General features: G+C 35.8%; 1 long non-coding RNA gene across 2 annotated transcripts; it reads right to left on the bottom strand.

Moving 5' to 3' along the window:
- Window positions 1–826: 826 nt before the first annotated feature.
- LOC109367383 lies at window positions 827–5701 on the bottom strand. Of its 2 annotated transcripts, none has more exons than XR_004159759.1 (3): window positions 5648–5701; window positions 2147–2222; window positions 827–2061 (listed from the first exon to the last, which is right to left on the bottom strand). It is a non-coding gene; the product is annotated as an uncharacterized LOC109367383 (long non-coding RNA). The 2 variants fall into 2 exon arrangements; XR_002114482.1 differs by having other exon boundaries at window positions 5454–5689.
- Window positions 5702–18730: the final 13029 nt, after the last annotated feature.

Here is an 18730-nt window from a genome sequence, read left to right as displayed (position 1 = left end):
TCTGCAGAGCTCCTCTCCAGTAGCTCATCCCCCAGCCTGTATTGGTGCATGCAATTATTCCTCCCTAGGTGTAAGACCCTACACTTGCTTTTGTTGAACCTCATCCGGTTTCTTACTGCCCAGCTCTCCAGCCTGTCCAGGTCTCGCTGAATGGCAGCACAGCCTTCAGGCGTGTCAGCCAATCCTCCCAACTTCGTCTCATCAGCAAACTTGCTGAGGGTGGCCACTATCCCCTCATCAAGGTCATTGATGAAGATGTTGAACAAGACCGGACCCAGCACAGACTCCTGGGGGACACCACTGGTTACAGGTCTCCAGCCAGACTCTGCACCACCAACAATGACCCTCTGCACTCTGCCAGTCAGCCAGTTCTCAACCCACCTCACTGTCCACTCGTCTATCCCACACTTCCTCAGCTTTGTTACAAGGATGTCGTGGGAGACAGTATCAAATGCCTTTCTAAAATCAAGGTAGACTACATCTACCGCTCTTCCCCCATCCACCCAGTATGTGACAGCATCATAGAAGGCCACCAGGTTGGTTGAGCACGACCTCCCCTTGGTGAACCCATGCTGGCTACTCCTGATAACCTCCTTTTTTCCCAGTTGTCTGGAGATGGTATCCAGCACAAGCTGTTCCATCAACTTTCCAGGGACGGAGGTGAGCCTGAAATAAAATATATTCCAGAAATTAACTTCAGCACCTTAATGAAAAATAACTTCAAAGCTATTCAGGCCTAGGAAGTAATTCCTAGTTTCTGTCAGATTAAAACAACAGTTGATGCTGAGAACTCCTGGCAAAATACCAATACACTTACTGATTGCAGATATCTAGCCAATGTTTATTTAAACAAGCACAGATCAATGGCTGTTTTCTTCTCTAAGTTTGCTAAATGTACAAATGTTACAAGTCTGTAACACGCTTTAGTGTTTTCACTTCAGAAATACACAGTTTAAATACTAGACCTAGTCAGACATTTTCTGCCAACACCTTTTTAATAAAAAAAAAAAGAGAGAATACAAGTATTTTGGCTACAGCTATTTTGCAATGTTGATAGTTATCTTCTGCTGATGAGGTCTTATGCTATGAGCAGAAAAAAACCCTGCTGTACAATACAGCAATCAGTAGTCAAGGATTATGCAAGCAGGTAAGAAGTCTAACTTTAAGCCTTCTTATTTAAAAAGCCAATGATTAAAATGCTCTTGGGGGTATAAAAGTACCTTAACTATCAGAGTCATGAAGTGTTTCCTGAAAGAAGTCCCTCAAGCTCTCTTTTTGGTAAACTATTTTTTCTTTTTAAAGAATAGGAATTATGTGCAAAATAAAAAGCTTTTATTAAGCAATTTAATTACTCACTCTGTTTTGGATGATTCCATTTTAAGTCTTAAATCCCCAAAGAGTGTTTAATTATATGTAAAGAATTACATCTGTACTAGGAACAGGTGAGAGTACAAAATAACCTGTTGTTGAACAAATCACAGAAACAATGATGACAGCCTACATATGATTTCAGTGCCCTGAAGAACATGGAATTGATACAGTCAAATAAATCCTGAATTCCTTCTCTGTACAACAGAAGTACGGAATACTGTGAGACTGCTTTGCCCTTAGTACTGTCTTTTACTTTTGAGGGTGTGTAAGGTACACTGGTCTTCTGTGTTTCAAGATCTATGGCTGACACACTGTGCATCTTGTTCCAGTGTTCTCTCAGCTCTAAAGTATAGAAGTTTTTCCTCATACTTGCATGAAACTTCCTGTGTTCCTTGTGTTTGTGTCCCTTGCCCCTTGTACTGTCACATGGCAATAGCATAGTCATGTCCACTTGACTCCTGCCCACTAGAAATTTATAAGCATTCAAAGAATGTCTGAATAACTGGGAAAGCTTTTACTATTAATGTGTATGTTTATCAGCTTTCTAAAAGAATGATGCAGCTGTCATTTTAGACAGAAAGAAAGTCTAAAGGGAAAGTAGAAAGATCATTTGCTGTTTGCTTGAACAATTAGTTGGTCATAATTGAGTTCACTTCTTGTGAAAGATGTCCAGAATGCACTGCAATGTCACTGCAAAAAAAAAAAAAAAAGCTCTTTTAATTAGAGGTTAATCTCCATTCATGCCCAGCTGACTGATATTCTTTTACTTACATACCGCCAAGAACTCATACACTTCTCAATTTTCTGTTGTCTTGATTCATTTCAGGACAGAAAGAGTTATTAAAAAAAACCTGCAAATGATGAAAAGAATAAATAAAAATTTGTCCTTGCCTTTCTATCATGTCTGTTCTTCCATCAAATACTTCCAACTCTGTCACCTCTACCATCCACTACTTAAAACATCAGACTAAATACTGGTTTCAGAAATCAGTTAACTACTGCTAAGGCACAGGATTTAACAACTTCATAGCTAAGATAGAGAAACTCCATTTAGGGAGATAAAAATGAAGGAGGTCATTTTTCTTGTAAAATAGATTTTTCTGCATTGAGTGAACTATTATGGACAAGACAAAATATTTTCTGGAGAAAGAGTGAGCATTATTTAGTATGAAAATAAGAACTTCCAGATAGAAATGTATTGTTTTCTTTTTTATACCCAAGTAGATAGTATTTTTGTCTGTCAGAACAATATGATTGTCAGATAAAAAAATATTATGTGACAAAATACAACTTATTTACATCATTATGCATATTTTCAAAATATATTTCAAAACTTCCATTCACTTCATATTGATTTAATATATACGTAATTCCAAAAACTATAAGATTAGAAATCAAAATAACCTTATGACTATTTCACTGATTTCTCTTAGGATTAAAGTAGCTTCACTAAAAATTTCTCAAGATAAAGTAGCCTCAGAAATATTTTCTTAGAAAAGATAAAAATGAATGCATTACAAGTCTTCAGTATTTTTATTTCACTAACAGAAGTCACACTTTGAATTTCATTTAATTAATAAAATGTGTGCTATCATGGTGCTATAGGAAACTTTTCTATTATGACATGCACAAATTTCCAACAAGATAACTTTCTGGTGAACCTAGTTCTCATCCTACTTCAATCACACAAACTACCTGAAACTACTTTCATGTGGTCAAATGTTGTCCCTTTTCTTTCAAATCACAAACTGAAAGAACAAACATGGTAAAGATAGATGCAGAAATAATTTATATCTGCCCAAGATGATCTCAGCCATGCCATTTTGAGCAGGAACAGACAGCAGTCAGGTCAGCATTTTGCATTAGTGAGGTAAATGAGTATTCAGGGAATAAGCAAGGATTTGCAGTGGTAGATCTCACTAAAATAGTAAGTTTCAATTTGTTAGGTAGAAAACTACTCTAAGAGATAATATAGTTTTGCTCTTTTCAGTATTCATGTTATAGTCACCCCTGTGAGCTGGGCTCAATAAACTATCAACTTTGCAGGAGATCATGCTCTCCCTAGAGCTATGAAAAGAAGAGTGGGTTAAAATAATTATAAAAGGAAAAACTGTGATTATTTTATGGCCATCTGAAAGGTCATCATCACTTAAATACCCAAGCTTTGATTCGTTTTGTGGAAAACAGAAGAACAAAAAAAAAAATCTAGAGGAGCAGGGAGGTATACATCAAAAGATTAAATATCAATAACTCAAAAGCAACAGTGTCCTTTTGAAAAAGTAGAGCTAAGGAGAAGAGATTAATTTAACAATCTACTTAGGGGATCAAAGGGCTCATTTATATTCAATTTGATTTGTATTTGTCTTGAAAAATACACATCAAAAGTACATACCTCAGGCTTAAGAGAAAACAAGTAAGAAAGCCGAAGTACTGAGATTAACATCAGGGGAACAGAAGAGGAAAAAACTTCAAGACCAATAAGTAGCTATGACTTTTTTCTGTTATAAAGATAAACATTTTGACCTTTTTAAAATATGACTTCTAGAATTGCAAGGGCAACATAATCAGGGCACTTTCAAAGGACACTGATTTGAAGAAATAAATTGAAGAGTTCTCAAAGAGCTAGAGAAAAGTGAAACTAATAAAATGTTACACTGTGATTTACTTGTTTTCAATAATCTTAGTCACTTTAAATTAGAGAGTCACTGACAAAAGCTATGCATTTGATAGCAAGTTTCAAAACATATCTGCATTATCAATGCAAAGGAAACTTTTTCAAGGGCAGTTTATGCAATTGTAAATGAAGTGCTAACAATCACATTGTTAAGTATATACATTCCATTGCTACATAGGTGTTTATTATGCATATGAAAGAAAACCTCATTTTATAAAGTCTTAATAAATTTACACAAACATGTTACAGAGAATACTATGTTGCTCTAAGAAAGCACATAAAATTTCAGTTTGCATTAGAAAAATATTACACAATATATCCTATCTAAAAGAAATTAGAATCTGTTTGTGGGCTGAGTTTAGTAATAGTGGTAGCAATTATTTTCCTTTTCCCTGAGGAAAACGATAGATTATTTAGAAGAACCTTTTCTTACCCAATTACAAATTATTCTCTGAATATACATTTTACCAAGGGAAAGTGCAGGCCAGCATCTCCCTAGTGACCAGGAACCACAGGAAATCCCTAGGCTCAGTGGGCAGAAGAGGTCCTTGCAGCCAGTTTGATCATCTGCCCTGTACACCTGAGCCTGTATTGAGGCTGAGCCAGGACACAGGTCTACAAGTGGACGCAGTTTGTCAAGGCTCATGATGATGCAGGACTGTGGGAAGATGGAGCCAGGATTTACTACCACATCACTGGGGCAGGGATTGATTGCCCTCAAGGGGGCAGATCCAGGATGCACAGCAGAGAGGCTCCAAATAGGGTTGTGCAATGCCTGATAACATGCATGCTGTCTGGTAATGCAGTGTCATGCTATCAAACTCTGACAGTTTTAATATAACTGGTCTAAGATGGACTTAATGAGTGCTCAAGCTGCTATTGCATTTTAGTTCCAGTCCAAGCTGAGAGACAACAAATCTAGTCTGTAATGCTCTTATAGCATTCAGTTTATAGCTTCTTTTCAGCTCACAGTTTTCTTAGTTTTCTGCAAATATCCTAGCTATATTATCTTGTTCCACATTAAATTTCTCATTGCCTTAATATTTAAATCCATTAGGTAGAATTAAATGGAGAAATTGCCCTTTCTGAGGTACAGGGCAGGGATTACCTAAGTTGCCAGTCTTACAAATGCAAAATAAACTCAGATTACAAAAACTTGAATTAAGTATGGTTTTCTTATTTTCAAAACTAAATTTATTTATAAAAAAGCACTCAGAGAAAGATGTACAAATATTATTAGAGATATTAATAAGGAAAACAACCCTAAAATACAATGTACTTGTGTTTTTTTCTGCTATAATTTTCTTGTTAGAACTGCGTTATTACTGGAAGAAGTATCTTTTTACCCTTCTACTAAATTAAATTCTGTATACCCATGCAGTCAGAATACATAATGTAAAGTGTTTACCTTAACCTTAATTTCTTCTGAGGCTTTGTAAAGAAAAGTAGAATCTATTGAGTAATTATAACCTGTACTCCCCTAACCTGTATACCTGGCAGTAGCATACGTTTGCTGTCAGAATAAATAATTTAGGGTTTTATCACTGATTCAGGCTGCATCCTGGTGTGATGGAAAGATATTACAACAGAAAAAGTGCACACCTGCCTCTAAAGATCTAGGCTCACAAAAGAAATATCACAAGAGAAGAATCTCCAACCAAAGATCATTCCAGAGTGGCAATCAGCCCTTAAATGATGTCTAAGAGAGGTGGAGCCAGGCTCCACCCCTTCCTGTCACACAGGTGAATTGTCTTCACCTGTGCTCTCAGTACTGACTGGGTTCTTTCTCCAGGTGCTTAATCAGTAGTTCAGGCCATGACTTAACAGTTACCATACACTCTCCTATTATACCTATGGCCACTTAATTCACTATTGAAAGCAATCAGCTTAGTTATAGTACTTTCCCTTATTAATACAATCTTAGCCTTTTGTGATTACATTGTTTTAGTTTGTGTGTTTGGAAGAGGTTTTCAGGAGGAAAATCTCCATGATTGGTCCAGGGACTGAGGTTAGACAGATCTGTCTATAGTTTCCAGTTCCTGTCCTTCTCTTAAAGATGAGTGCAAAGCTTTTTCCAATTTCCAGGAACTCCCTCTTTCCTCATCACCATGATTTTTCATATACAGACAGCATCCTGACAGTAATACCAGCCAACTCTTTGAAAAGAGTCTGTAATTCATTTTTCTTAACTGTTAGTTGTACTTATCCTACCAGTTATATCATTATTGCTAATCTAAAACCAATAACATGACACTAATTGAAGTACACAAGAGAAGAGTGAAATACACTTTTCCTGTAAAATAATGTATTTTATGTAAGAGCACTATAAGCCTGTCTCATGTGAACATCTGGCTTTTTTGTTGCATGACAAATTTTAATTTACCAAAAATGTTCTGGAAAATTAAAGTTCATTGAAACTTTGATCAGACTTCCTCAAAAGATGGGCGTAGCACTTTATCTCAGACTTCTACACCCTACTGAGTCTAAAGAGAAATTCAGAATTTTAGATAACTCTAGACAAGTTTCATAGCATTTGATAAATAGACTCACATTCTTCACAAAACAAGCACTGTCCAAAATGAATTCCCAAAGAACTGGGATAGCCCAAGTCTGCATATATGACACACTTTGACTGATTATAGCCTACAGAAGAGAGTGAAATGTCAGGTGGAGTTGAAAAATTATTAATGAAAGCCATTTAATTTCCTCAGTGCAATCTTGGAAATCTAAACAAACGACTAGGGGAACTAGTTAAAAATGTAGTCAATGTCTTTTAACTTCCCTGATCATAATTTTTAGCATTTTAGATGGGAAGGGAAAAAAAGAGAATGCACTAAATTGTGGTGAAATGCTGAATGGTCTATGGGTAACATAAGTTTTGTTGTAGCCTTTCAGTATTACATTTACTCCATTAGCTGCTAACTAGCTAAATTCTCAGAACCCCAGATCTTAATTCCAAAGCAAAGCCAAGTTAAGTAAAATCTGAAGGGAATTCTCCAAGACAGAGGAAAGTACTACTGTGTTGCTCACCAAGTTGTTATTTCATACTTTAGTTGATTTTTCTCCATCTCAATAACTATTTGTGCTTAAAATATACTAATAAACTTTATAGTTGATATGTTTGACTAAGTGGAATTTTTACACCTATTATATTTTTTCTTTTACAGTTTTTTATTTTTTAATATGGCCAAAGGCTTACAATTTCATTGATTTGAAGAATTCAGAAGCGAAATGAACTACAATCCATAAGAAAAATTGCTGTAGTCCAATAATTTTGACTTGCAAAGAGGAAAAAAAAAGGAATAAAAGACAAACTTCATGAATCACTCTCTATGAGGGTTATAAGTGATAAATTACTGGTGGCCAGATCTTTGCAGATGTTTGTCATAGTACAAAAGTGATAGGGATGTGCTTTGCCAGGGTGAGTAGTAACTATCCTTTCGGTAGATATGTATTTGTTGGTAATGTTAAAGAGCCTTGAAATTGCAGCTTGAAAATAATTTGAATTTATTTATGAAGACTGCATAAACAAGTGTACAGCTGAGGAGTTCAGGAAGATGTGTTTTTAATAAGCATTGATGGTGTCTGCTTAGCTTGTTTTATTATAATAGGTGTATTGAATGAAAAGAACATACTACTTAGACAACATCATGACAATGGAGTCCCCTGGTGATATGACACGGGATTCAACTTTTGTGGCTTCTTAAAGAAATGAGTTCATTTTTTATAGCGAGTGAGTGGATGTAAATGGCATATATTTACTACTTCCACTTTCCTCTAGTTTGTTTGTAGAAATTCTGTTTTATTTGTGAGATCAGCATCAGTACATTGTTATCTACTACAGAAGATGATCTTTAGGTATTACTTCCCACGCTGTGGGATTAAAGTCATACAACCAAGAATTTCCAGAGAATATATATGTAAATATATAATTGGGCAGCGTTTCAGCCACTTGCCATTCAAAATGTCACCTGTCATCCAAAGATATCTTTCCATAACAGATTGTCCAGAATTTATGCTACTATTTTTATATTTTTTTACTATAGTTACGATACTAAAACTACCCTGAATTCCCCTATAGGATCATGTTGCCGTTATATATATATATACACACATATATATATATATATGTGTGTGTATATATATATATATGTATATAAGTTTTTTTAATTATGTCAAAATACAAAAGTATCAGATACATGATAATGAAAACAAGGACAGACATTTCCAGACTGAACTAGAAAAATTCTGCAAACATTTTTACCTCAGCTTCTTCATCTTTAAAAGGCATTGATACTATTTACGTTGCATAGAGAAATATTGTGAAAATTAATTTGCCCTGTGCTTTGAACACATTGAATTTTTTAAAATGCTATTACTATCTTTCATTCTTGTTCTAACCATTTTTTCCAGGTTCAGTTATCCTGATCATTCATCTTGTTTGTTTCTCTTCTCTGAACTGCATTTATTTCTGTTACTAATTTTGACTGCTGCATTTCTTACTTATTAAAGAACTGCAACTGATGTCTACCTATTGATAAACAGAAACACTTTTCAGATGCACATTTCCATCAGCTAGTGTTTAGATTTTGACTGTTACACCAGCACAGTGACAAAAGATTATCTTTTATCCATGTTAGTACCTATATCCATCTCACTGCACAGCCATGTAAGCATAAGCATTGATGGAAGAGGGCAACAGGAAAAACTTGGAGAATAGGGAAGGCATAACTGCCCCTTTCAGAAGTATTGCTTCCTTGTAACAAATTAAAGTGCCCAGCTTTAATACCATTTCCTTCCATATTTCCAATTCTAAATCATTTATGATTGTGTTTAAATTTTTTAAATTGTTTTTGGTAGATGGAGTATTATCAAATTCAATTATCTTTATTAATTTCCTTGTCAATTTTTTTTCACAATTTTTGTAGTTTTCTGCAGTCTTTATGGTAATAGCTCAGAAATCTTAAAAGGTGCATTCTCCACGCAGAATGAAAGTGTTATTAAATAAGGACAAGGTCAGATGTAAATATGATTTATCTGTATTCTTGCTCTTATATTCCTGCTGGGTTTGAAAGTCAGTGGAATGTGAGAGTCCTTCCTCTTCCCAGAAGAAAGATATTTCTAATCAGCTCTACCACACTCTATGGCAATAGTTTCCAATTCATATTAGTTGTAAGTTCAGCAGGAACTGCAAAGCCCTACTGCTCAAAGAAACAATATTCTTCCTCTGTACAATGCAGTTTCTTCGGAAGAAAGTAGAGAAGTAAACTAGAGGTGAGAATGTGCTAGAATCTCATTCAAGGTGCTGTTGACAAGACACTATTTGCATGACAAGCAAAAGTCATGATCCCAGAAGCTATTGAGTATCTTTCACTTGAATGAATTTGGATAGAAGCAGGGTTTGAGCTTACTCCTTCTGTATTCTATGAGCTCCACAGTTCAGGAGAAGATTGCCAACAGAATTTTCTACACTTATATAATAGAATATACTATTCTAAAAATTAAAACAAGCAATATTGAAAATGAATAAGCATACATGAATATCATAGTAAAATGATCACTTCTGTGTTTAGGAGCCAAAATAACCTACTCAAAGACTTTCATCTTGGCGGTCTTTGTTGATGGCATAGCAAGCAACGTTTGATAGAAGTTTGAAACTGTTCATTTAGGCAGAGTTGGAACAAGAGCAAGCTTTGTCTGGATGAGGAGCTGAGAGATATGGTTTAGTAGCTTGTGGTAGCAATGGTAATGAGAAGACGGTTGAACTAAATGATCTTATAGGTTGTTTCCAACCTTGTGATTCTATGATTCTATGATATGATTCTTTCATCCCTAACCTATCTATTTGGAATTAACAGTCCTTTTGATACAAGTATTACAACAGACTCAGAACACAGTTCTGGTCTTTTGAGTCATGAATTAAATATAAATAAACAAGGACAAAGAACAGTCATGGAGCAGGCCAATTTCACTTTAATCTATTAAAGTATGTCAGGCAACAAGTAACTGAATAATTTTCTGTATGACAAAATATTTTCCAATAAAGCAATAATTGGAATTTGAATATTCAGAACAAAAGATGTCACCACAGTCTTTATATTACAAAATATTCCATGAAAAGAAGAGACGAGAAGAAAAGAAAAGAAAAGAAAAGAAAAGAAAAGAAAAGAAAAGAAAAGAAAAGAAAAGAAAAGAAAAGAAAAGATGAAGATTTTTTTCTGCTTAGGCTTGAGATAACTTCCTATACCATTTGCATGCAGAAACATTTATTTGATGGCACATCATTGCCTTTCACTGAGAAAGCTTAGAAATTTTCAAGACTTCATGCTTTATCTCCCATCTCTTCACATTCAAATACACCCTTTTTCAGCTTCAGCATATCAAACTCACAAGGTTCATTAAGCTATAACAATCTTCATAGAAGATTTTCCTCCTCACAGCCCTCTGTCAATTATGTTACAAGGAGGAAAGAAAGCTGACTGAATTACACTGCATATATGCTCATTATTCAGATGTTTTTTCCCAGCTACATGACAACCAGTAAAAATACTTAAATCTTTGCCAAGCTAGGGAAAATATGCTGGTTTTGCAATAGATTGGTTTTGAGCTGGAAATAAAACTGATGACATGGTCTTGATTTTCCCTAATACTTTTTTCCTTTTAGAAAATATATTCTAGTCTTAGGAAATAACAGACAAAGAGACAATGCTTCTGCTAGAAAATACATAAAAATACCCTGCAATCAAGCCCTGTTACTAGTATACAAAAGAATGAGAACAAGACAGAAAAAGTAACAGCCGTTTTTCTCCTTTTCCATAAAGGGAAACATTTTTAAATTTAAGAATAATTTCACAATTTATTTATTAAAAATCTATTTTTATTGAACGAGATTTTTCAGTGGCTGAGAAAGCAAAGCACAAGACTCATCTCAATTGGATACTTAACCAGATTGTAAAAGTTATCTAGTCCTTTCATGTTGATGTAAATGGTATAACTAACAGACTTGTAAAGGAGCTATTTCCATAAGTCATTTGAAAAGCTCACATACATTATGAGAAGCAACCAATATTTAAATAGAGAATTAAAGGAAAAAAATCTGAAGTGGAGTTTCCAAACAATGTCTTTGCTATGGACCTGATAATGATCCTCTTCAGAATATGCTGGTAAAACTTCCAGGCACATAGATGATTTAGTAAGAGTAGAGGAAGAGAAACTAAAATTCTGAGTGGTCTGTGGGGTTACTGCAAATTCTGGTTATTGCATGCTGAAATGAAGATGTGGTCAATTTAAAAAGGATGGACAGGACTTTCCTAGTATGGAGACTAATTTCAATTTCTACATAAGGTAGCTCTGCATGAATTCTGTTTGAGTTGCATGTCATATTGCTATACCTTACATTCAGAACATTTTCCTTTTTGATACTCAGTTTGAAATTTTGTTCTCATTCAAATTAAAATTTAAACTAATTGATTTTCCATCCTTATTTCCTATGACTTAAAATATTTGTAAACATCACATCTCCTTTGATGTTTATCTCATCTGCCTATATATAAAGAATATTTATGTCCAGGAAAGGATTAGTTGCATAGAGTTGAGAAGTCATGACACATGAAAATAATATTCCGCAGCTTAAGTCAATGATTTAAAAGTCCAGGAAGGCACGCCCTCCCTAGTGAGCAATACAAGCAGCCTGATAACAATGGACAAGTAGAAGGCTGAGTTATTCAATGATTTTTTTGCCTCAGTCTTCACTAGCGACTGCTCTACACACAGCCCTTGAGTGGAGGGTTCAGAAGGTGGGATGTGAGGGAGTAATGCCCCTCCTGCTATAAGCAAGAATCAAGTTCGTGTCTGTCTGAACAACCTGAATGTCTAGAAGTCTATGGGTCTCAATGTGATGCATGAGTCCTGATGAAGTTGACTGATAATAGTTACCAAGACACTCTTGATAGTACTTGAAAAATCATGGCAGTCAGGTGAAGTTTCTGGTGACTGGGAAAAAAGCAATATCACAGTCATTTTTAACAAGGGTTGAAAGGATGACCCAGGGTACTACTGAGCTGTTAGCCTCACCTCAGTGTCGAGGAAGATCATGGAGCAGATCTTCCAGGAAGTTATATAAGGCATATGGAAGAGAGGGAGGTCATATGTGTTTATCAGCATGGTTTCACAAGGGCAGGTCCTGTCTGACCAACATTGTTGCTTTTTATGATGGCATAATTGTGTTAGTGGACAAGGAAAGAGCCTCTGATTTAATCTACCTGGAATTCATAAGGCCTTTGATACAATCCCTCTTCATCCATCCATACAGTCCATCCTTTTCTTCAAATTGGAAAGATTTGGATTTGATGGGTGAACTGTTCAATGGATGATGAACTGATTACAAGACCGTACCCAGATAATGGTGGTCAATGGCTCAATGTCCAGATGGAGATCAGTTACAATTGGTGTCCCTAAGGGTACCGGTGCTCTTAAACATCTTTAAGAATGACATCAGTAGTGAGATTGAGTGCAAGTCTGCAGATGAGGCCAAACTGTAGTATGGTCAACACGCCTGAGGGATGGGATCCCATCTAGAGAGATCTAGAAAGGCTTGAGCAGTGGGCCCAGGTGACCTCCCAGGTTTCAACAAATGCAAGTGCAAGGTCTTGCACCTGGGTTATGGCAACTCCCATTATCTGTACAAGCTGAGAGATGTAAGGAAGGTACAAAGCCCTGCCAAAAAATAACCTGGGGGTACTGATTGATGGGAAGCTGGACATGAGCCAGCAATGTACCCTCTCAGCCCAGTAGGCCAACTGTATCCTGGGCTGCATCCAAAGAAGTATGGCCAGCAGGTCAAGGGAGGTGATTTTTCCCCTCTACTCTGTGCTGGTGAGACCTCAGCTGAAACACTGTGTCCAGATGTGGAATCTTCAGTACAGGAGAGATGTGGACTTATTGGTGTGTGTCCAGAGGAGGGCCACAAAAATGATCCAAGGGATGGAATATCTCTCCTACAAGGATAGGCTGAGAGAACTGGGGCTGTTAAGCCTGGAAAAGAGAAAGCATCAGGGAGACCTGATGCTGGCATTTCAATATCTGAAGGAGGAGCTATAGGAAAGAATGTGACAGATGCTTTAACAGGGTCTGCTGTGATAGGACAAAGGGAAATGTTTTCAAGCTAGAAGAAGGGAGATTAGATAAGATATAAGGAAAAAGCTTCTTACAGTACGCGTAGTGAGGCACTGAAGCAGATTTCCAAGAACACTGATGGAAACTCCATCATTGGAGACATCCAAGACTAGACTGGATGAGGTTATGAGTGACCTGATCTAGCAGCAGATGTCCCTATTCATTGCAAGGGAGTTTGACAAACCTTTAAGGGTCCTTTACAACTCATAAGATTCTATGATTTGTGCCTCTGTTAGCCACAACATATGTGAAAGGGACAAAAAGCTGATACATAAAGTAAAGGTAGTATTGTCTTGAATCTTGTCATTGTACACATGTGCTAAGGAGAGATTCACGTGGCAGATACTTTCACGCTATTCTCCTTTAAATTTTATTGAATTACTTACTAACTTCAGTGTTCTAGCAATCATCCCTTACATTTTCTTAAATGCAGTGGCATTTCTTACCATTTCAGGATTTCAGGAACATTTTCACACATCTGTTGTTTACACTTGCGCAATACATACTTGAAATACAAAATGCTGGTGTAGAACAAAATTGGTACAAAGTGGAATTTTTGTTAAAAATGTAAAAATCCTAACATTACATGAAGGACTTTATAGTGGCAAAGGCTGCTCAGCACAGCATGTAGAACAGAAGTAGTTGGGCTACATCATTACATTCTTGTTCTGCATGATACTCCTTTTGCTACTGTTGTCATTGAGAGGCAGAGCACGACCAACAGAGTTCAGACTAGAGAGAGGAAAAAGCTGGAAAAATTCAGATTTTGATCTAGGTTTCTGCAGTTGACCATAACATCCTGGAAAACTCTTGGAAAACTGTTAAAAATAAAACTTCACAGTTTGTGTAATCGATAAATACATGGCTGTATTTAATATATAATTAAGAAATATACAGGAAAGTCAGGCTTAACAGGCTATCACACTAAAGAAGAATGGACAGAAAGCTTATTCTTGTCCTGGGCTCGCTGAGAAGACTCCAAGAGGAGCGATCTCCAAAAGTGATCCTTCCTCAGTTGTAATCGGCTCTTAAATGGGATCTAGGAGAGATGGAGCCAGGCTCCACCCCTTCTGATATCACAGGAGAATTGTCTTCACCTGTGCTCCCAGGGCTGACTCATTGCTCACCTCAGGTGGTCAATCAGAAGTTCAGGCCGGGATTCAGCAATTCCCATACACAGTTAAAAGATTATTTGAAGTGCAATTATGGGAAAAGTAATTCTTCAGTTCATATTTTTTTCTTTTCTCTAGCATGTCAGAGAGTATGAGATTAAAGATTCTTTCCCTGTGTTTTCTTCACATGATAAACTTTCCTTCTGTCCTCTCTATTCTTCATAAGTGGCAAAATAACTCCTTATGTTAAATCGCACTTAGCCTCTTTGTCAACACAAACCTCAAAGTTGAACTAAATGTTTTCTCAGAGTGACTTGTAAGTGGATTCTTCAGACACACGTAAGGAGAAATATAAATGAAAAAGTGCAATAGAAGGATGATAAGTTTCATGCATAGGCTGAAATATAGCAATCTGAAAAAAATATTTAAGATTTTTATGATATGGTAATTAGAATTACTAACTGTAATGCGGCCTATCCTGAATCAAAATTCCTCTGACTTTTAATTGAAGAACTAAAAGACTTGTTGTGGATCAGCAATATTCTGACTTCATCATTTTAAATAAACTTCACTTTTACTGTCCCTAACAGTTTATATATTCACCTCCTGATTATGGATGTATTCGTATGTATTGTTCAGGATTCCAATCTTCGGTAATACTTTTTATAACCTAATTTAAAGCGTGTTCAACTTATTATTGTGAATGGATTTACACACTGTACTCCACTTATAGTTACCTTCACACTTTGGTAGGCTGCTAAGTGTCTTCCATGTTCTGTCATGTTTGGACATCTCGGTAAACTGTGATTTTATAGAGTTAAATAGCATACTCCAAACTTAATCACAGTATATACCATCACAAGATTCCTTACCACTGTGCTTCAATTAAAAAATATATACTCCTAAAAAAATAAATGCAAATGTGTATAAGGGAAATAAAAATATGTGGGTAAAAATTACTTCTACTACAATCAAAGGTCACAAATCCCATTCCATTTCAGACATAGAGGATGTGTCCTGCTATTCTAGAGAATTTATAAAATAATTCCATTCATAGTCTTTTCAATATTCACTTCTCTCATGCTGCAATACATTCTTGTAACTGATAACCTAAATTTAGTCAGAGAGTTTGTCCAGGTTTATCATTGTAAATGTTGCCTTTCAACTTTAAGTAATCCTATTCTCTGGTGTTTATTTCTAAAGAACAAACACGTCCTCTCCCACATTTCACTTTACTAAGCAGACAGTGAGCATGCAGTTTCCTTCTATAAAATAAGATTTCCATTTTTCTATTCATTTTTCTCTATACATGATCTTAAAAAATGACTAGAACTGTGTAAAAGTTTCTATATAGGATTTAACAAATGCCTTGTAAATGTCATTACTACTTCCTTTTAAGTAACAGAGATACCTTTTCTGAAAGAGCTTCTGATGTGTTTGTCTACATTCACCCTTGGAAACTCTTAGTCATTATGTAATTCTTTTGAATATTAATTTCCTCAACTTCTGATGTTTTTGACTGGAAAATCGACTTTACAATAGACATTATTGTTATTAGTACTTAAATGTATGATCACCTATATTTCATTCCACTTCTAAGATCATCTAATACTATCTGTCATATATTCTGAATTTCTATATTTATGATAACTTTCAATTTTCAATCATCTGAAAATTTCACAAGCACCGTGTGGCTTTTGCTGAACATTAATGAAAATCAAATTTCTTCCTCAATGATCCTTAAATATAAAGGTAATCTCATAGATAAAGTCTGTTTACATTTCCAAAAATTCTGAGAGGTATCTTACCAAATAATTATAAGGAAACTGAGCAGCACTGGCATAAAAAAATATTTTCAAGATTAGATTATTGACAAAAAGATAGGAAATTAAGATAGGAAGAATCAGTTCAAAAAAAGGTCAGCTACTGGTGGCCTGGAGTGAGATGTTAGTAGCAAGATATATGACCTGTGAAAAAATTCAAATACAGCTTAGAAAAAGGCAAGAAGCAGAGTTTATTCTAGACAGTAAGGATAAAATATGATTGTAATTGCAGGAGTCTCTGTGAGACTAGGTAGTAAAGCAGCTGGTGAGGTTCAGTATGAATAAACTCAAAAAAAGGATAGGAATTACACAGTTCTAACTTTTCTTACCAAATGATCAGCTCTTGATTGACAGTCCACTCAGAAGGATTGTTTTATGAAAGCAAGTATCAACAAAACATTAGCTCAATACTCAGTAGCAGTAACTATAAAATCAAAATCAAAAATCATAAAATCAAATCAGGCGTTAGGAATTAGTAAAAAAACCTCCTAGCTTTTCCACCATACATATCCAATATTCTCCTACATTCTGCGTACTGTGTAAACTAGTGTTTCACTCTCCACTGAAGTTCAGAGAATGGAAACAAGACTGATCAAAGATATAGAAAAGCATTCCCTTTTTACTGTTCAAATTTTTAGTGTGGGCAAGAGGAGATGCATCATAAATATTGTATATACTTATAGCAAACAATTGTATTGTTCATTAAAAGTGAATGATGTCATCAGAATAAAATAAGCAAAAATAATACCAGCAATCGTAATCTAAATGAATACAGAAAGCCTCATTAATAATAGCAACATTAATTCCCATACAGGAAAACTTAAAATTATCTTTCCTCTGATGTTATGTTCAGCCCTTTAATATCTCTCTAGGTCCTAAGGTCATTGTTGGTAGGTCAGATTAATGATTGAACTTGATGATCTACAATTTCCTATTCAACCCATATGATTCTATGTTTCAGTTCTATGATTTACCAGACTTCCTCAAGCAGGAAAAGGAAATAGGGGGGATCACAAGGAACTGTCAACATCATTCTTCTTCAATACTGGAGTCAATTTGGGTATTATTTTCCATGTTTTCCAATCACAGCCATCTTTCTTTTCACAGGTTCTCAGCTAAAAGCTTAAATTTGCCTGGTATTTCATGGTACATTCACAAAGAACTGACAAACTGAGTTCTACCGTATCCCTGACCTGTCCTGTGAGCCAGCCTTGAGCTGTGGGCTGACACGCCAGCTTGGCCTCAGTTTTTCCTCTACTTCCACATCCCTGCCTGGCATACAAAAGCTGTACCTTATCCTAGTTGCCTTGACCAGGCCTGATCATGACCCAGAACTGGTCTCAGCCTTTCACCTCCCTGACAATCTGTCCCCTTCTAGTCCTGGTCACTATCATTAGACCTTCCTAATTCATGTTCTTGGCACAGCCTTGGATTTGCTTCAACACTACAGCAAGCTGGGCTTTGTGCTGACTTTGACCATCGCTTCTGTTTGTCACAAAGCAATCTCAACAGAGGGAATTTCACTTAATTAAATTCACTGCTAATTATCAGAAACTTTACTCATTTAGGTATGAAGAAACACAAAAGACAAATATTTAAGCAAACAACTTTTCTACTTCTTCTCCAGGCTCACACCTGTGCCAATACCTCTCCTCCTCCTTAAATATATATATTTCTTCTGCAAGAAATTGAACTCATTACAACAAAGTATTGAGAAGACCAGAAACTTGCTAAGTGCCAAGGGAAGAAGGCATTCAACGAAGGTGACAAATTAGATTTTATACCTGGCCTGTGCTGCCCAGAGATGAAAACAGAATCTGAGAAAGAGTTAGGGTGAAGCATCTTATGTTGACTATGCTCTTGTTCTTCCTAGGTAAGTACGTGGAAACAGTTGAAGACAGTGGAAACAGACCTTCAGTCACATCTACTATATATGTTCTTATATTCTTATATTCTGAAGCTACTAACTGCTAACCAGCTGATTTTCAACAATCATACTGAAATCACTACTTGAACACTAAATACTGGAATTTCCTTTGCTGGGACTAAAAATAGGCCACCTTCAATTCTACACCAACTCCATCTGAGAATATTTCTTTTTTAGTCCAGTTCTGCCCTGTGCTGGTATGTCCTCATCTTCAGTACTGTGTACAGTTCAGAGTGCCATAATAATAAGAAGGAAATACAACCATTAGAGCATGTCTAAACAAGGGAAACAGAGATGGTGACAGGTCTAGGGGGCAAGACTGATGAGCATCAGCTGAAGTTTCTGATAGCTATTACAGGAGTAAGTTAATTTATGATATTGATAATCTCTGTAATGTTTTCTCATATTTTACTTTTTATTTCCATAAGATTTCTCAGTGATGGAGTTAAACAGGGTCTATTTATAAAGTTTCAATGGTATAGTATAGCATGCATGAGCTGTTCAGTCACTTTCTTTGCTTATATGTAGAATCCTCAAATTCCCAGACACTAATCTTTGGAAACAGAAAGAAGGGCATACACAGCTGAATTTCTGAGAGTAATCGGAACTAAGAGCACTGTTTGTTGTTCCAGATTTCATTCATATTTGG

The sequence above is a fragment of the Meleagris gallopavo genome, chromosome 4 (assembly GCF_000146605.3).
Source record: "Meleagris gallopavo isolate NT-WF06-2002-E0010 breed Aviagen turkey brand Nicholas breeding stock chromosome 4, Turkey_5.1, whole genome shotgun sequence".
NCBI classification, from domain to species: Eukaryota; Metazoa; Chordata; class Aves; order Galliformes; family Phasianidae; genus Meleagris; species Meleagris gallopavo.
The sequence above is the reverse complement of the archived record's forward strand: the minus strand, read 5'-3'. Positions and strand labels throughout refer to the sequence as shown.